Here is a 3910-nt window from a genome sequence, read left to right as displayed (position 1 = left end):
TCCTATCCCCAACCGACTAATGTTGTTGTGATGTAGTAGAAATTTGAAATGGGGGCTAAGTTTGTAAATTTCCTCGCATTTGAGACAAGCGTGCCCTGAATACATGGTCCCCCCCCCTTCCTCTCTACCTCCCTTTTCCCCATTCGTACTCCGTGGGCGCCAAAACACCCTCTCCACCCCACCCTCCTCCGTCCGCCGCCGTCCGCCACCCCATCCACCGCCGTCCTCGTCCACCATGCCGGAGCTGATACCCCGACGCCGCCGTTCATTACAAGAGATCGACCTCTCTCATCCACGCCTTCGCATCGGGATCCTTGCATCCCGTCCTCTCGCTTCATCTCCGCCATCGTCCACCTTGCCGGCGCTGCTCCTATGACCATCTCGTCCACCGCGCCCTACCGCCACCGTCTACCCTCCTAGATCTACTTCCACGCCGCCGACAACCATCGCTACCGCAGCACCATCAAATTCTCAGCAGATGCATCGCCGCACCAACTTATTTATCACAGCAAGAAAATAGATCGCCACTGCTTTACTCCCATTTCTTGTATTGGTTGTGAAGTTGCCTTTGTCTGGTTTGCACCTTCAGATCCGCCATGGCACGCTCAACACTATACTTATGGTTTTTCCCTTTTATATTCCACACTAGTTAAATCATAGTAGACTAAATTTCAAAATTGGGCCAGTCGATTTTTAAGAGCTCGCCGGAGTTCGCCGGTGCGATCCAAGGGGCTCGGGTGGTTGTGGGGCCTCGCCGAACAAAGAAAACTCAACGCAAGTGGGGAGTGGGGGTGGCGGAGGAACACAGGCGGTGGAGGCTGGTGGTCCGGCCGGCGGCCCGTGTGGTGTTCTGTATGGGAAGAATCATAGAAGAGGAAGAAGAAGGGTTAGGATATGTAGGATCTTCATCCAACTGCCTGAAATGGTCGAGAGACAGCTGGGAGTTGCATTCTTAATGCGCTCTGGTTCATCATGTATGGGCACTGCGCAACAAACATTTTATTATCCAAAATCTGCTTCCTCTTCTTTACCATGTTCCTGTTCCGTTCTTCTTTAATGTGTACTCTCTCCGTTCCTAAATACAAGTCTTTGTATAGATTCCACCATGGACTACATATGGAGCAAAATGTATCTGGATACATCTGTATGTGATCCATAGTGGAAATCTCTACCAAGACTTATATTTTGGAACGGAGTGAGTATGCTAGTAGTACAGTATGTTCCTTGTACTGAAGATGAGCAGGGACATTTGCAGTGTAGAGGTCTATACGGTCGGTTGTGATGGACACTTTGAGCCTCTTTGATTTGTAGGACCTTGTAAACATAGGAATAGGATTTGTAGTGGCCTGCCCACTTGAATCCTATAAGAATAGCAAGGAAATGCGCGGAGCTATGTCGCCTTTGAGAGTTATACTGATATTAACAGTACCGCACCTTCACTTGAAGAGAGCTGGTATCCGAAGCCTTTCTAGCCATACCGGCAATACTAGCACATATATTCCAGCAAGTTCCACTTTGCTGATTTTACTCTGATGCTTAAGGTTTTCCCGTTATATCTACACTATGATCTGTGTAGCTGCTTTGTGTCGCACTAGCAGCAGTCCACTCTTGAAGCTAAACACTCCAATGACTTACAAAATTGGCACCAAGGCATTGAGTGCCATTCTGGATGCAATGAAACTCATACGCTCCCCACCTGTTGACTCTTGTTCAGAATATGATCCTAATGACTATTCTAACCTCGAGGAGTCAAAGGCAGATGGCCTGTCCTGTTCACCCATCAAGGTGCATGTTCTAATTTGGCAATGTTTTATTGATTGCGGGTATCTTGCATATGTTGTCTTGCATTTCTTCTACTTTGTTGCACCGCCATCTGCTTAGTTTACTCATCATATATGTCGAGATGCCATGCCCATCATTATCAATACATATTCCATCTGTCATCATACCATGTTTTTTCACTCAAATGATGTTCATGTGCATCAGACATCAAAAAGGAAGAGGGTGATTGCCGAACCTGAAGGAGCACCAGCAAAGTCCTTGAAAAACGTGGTGGTGTCAGAGAAATCAGACAGCATCCCACTTATATTGGATGTACAACCAGTGATACAAAACGTAGGACCGACTCCAGCATAGTGTACCCATACTTCACTGGCCACACCACTAGCCCCACCACACAGGACCTGCACTCCAGCAAAAGGTATACCGATTTCATTTTCCATAGCACCAGCTATACCACAGAAAAATCCCACTCCAGCAAAAAGTACAGCAAGTCCACCGGCCGAAGACCTATCCCAACTGCAGAGACGGCCAATTCCTGCAGATTGGAACCCCATTCCATTTATTCCCAGTTTAAAAGACAATGCTTTCAATGTTCTTAGGGACTACGTGCATATATTCCCATCATGGGAAGATTATTGTGAAGACAAACACCATTTTCACATCTTCCTGTCCAACTTACGTGTAAGTGCTATTATTCATGGTTATTATTTTCCTATTTTCTGCTGATTGAACACATCAATGATTTACATTACATTGTTGTAACTAGGCGAGGGTCAATCTGGATAGTCATGACGAGCAAAACTTGCTTGTGCTTTTCAAGGAAGCATTGCAGCAGTATCGGTGTTTCCTGAGGAAATCACACTTTGGTGGCAAATCTATAAACGAATTTCCGGTGAAGTCTCCTGTGCTAAATTTAGAAGACGTTGAATAGAAAAACCTTGTTATGCACTGGTCTCATTCCCAGGATGAGGTACTGTCTATGAAATCACATGACAATTTGAACTTCTACTTTTCCGCATGTGCCTTATAGATCTTTTTTGCAGGAAATCTGCTCGAAGAAGAATTCCAGTTTGAAAAGAACGACAGGATATCGCAAATATGCAGCCCGCTGCTTTGCTCTTGTTAGTACCTGTTGTCCTGTATCACTGTACTTGCATACAAACCTAGTTCATTATGTGACAGCAGTATGCATGATAGCTTGCTTATCAATTGTTTGCTCCAAATTATCTGATATGTATGAATGGTTACATTAGTGTAGAATATATCCAATGCCAATGTTTTTTAGCTCTGCATTGTTCTTGTAAGTACATGTTATCCTTTATCAGTGTACTTATAATGACAGGTAGTTGTTCATGTACCATCACTCTGTAGCTTATTTTCCTTTGCTGTCCATTTTCTACACATCAGATCTATATTTACTCTTACCATAAGGTTGGTACTGAAGAAGTTTATCTGTGCATTGCTCTTCGCTGTACCTTTTGCCTGTATTGCTGCACTTACATTTATAGCTACTTGGTTATGTAGCATCACTCTTCATCTTATCTTAAATATTCTCCATTTTTTCATATATTATCACATCTATATTTACTCTTAACAAAATGTAGAATAAAGGCAATGCTTATGAAGAAGATTGTGTGGTAAACTTCTTGAATTGCCCCTCCCCCATCAGCATGGACAAGGCCTTTATAGAGCTTGTCTGCACCAATAATGTAAGTTTGTCCATCTCAAGCCTTCAAACTTTGTTGTATATATTTGGTTAGGCATGACTGCAAGAGCTGTTTATTTTTGGTGTTTGCATCAAATTGCATGTTTAAAGTTTATTATGTAGTTCATAAACAAAAGTTTGTCCTTTCTCAATTTAAGTTTTCAGTTGTACAACCAAGTTCCTTATTCATACCATGTAAATTAAACTATACAAAGCAAGTGATCTTCTTTTGCACTGCATGTATGCTTCTGTTCTTCATCCGTAATCCAATGGTGTGGTGAACCTACCCACTACAGCACAATGTCATATTCTGCAGTGTCTTAACTATGAACAATGTCATATCATTCTACTACTCCCTCCGTCCGAAAATACTTGTCATTGAAATGGATGTATCTAGATGAATTTTAGTTCTAGACACATCCA

The sequence above is a fragment of the Triticum aestivum genome, chromosome 5B (genome assembly GCF_018294505.1).
Source record: "Triticum aestivum cultivar Chinese Spring chromosome 5B, IWGSC CS RefSeq v2.1, whole genome shotgun sequence".
NCBI classification, from domain to species: domain Eukaryota; kingdom Viridiplantae; phylum Streptophyta; class Magnoliopsida; order Poales; family Poaceae; genus Triticum; species Triticum aestivum.
This window is presented reverse-complemented; position numbering follows the sequence as displayed.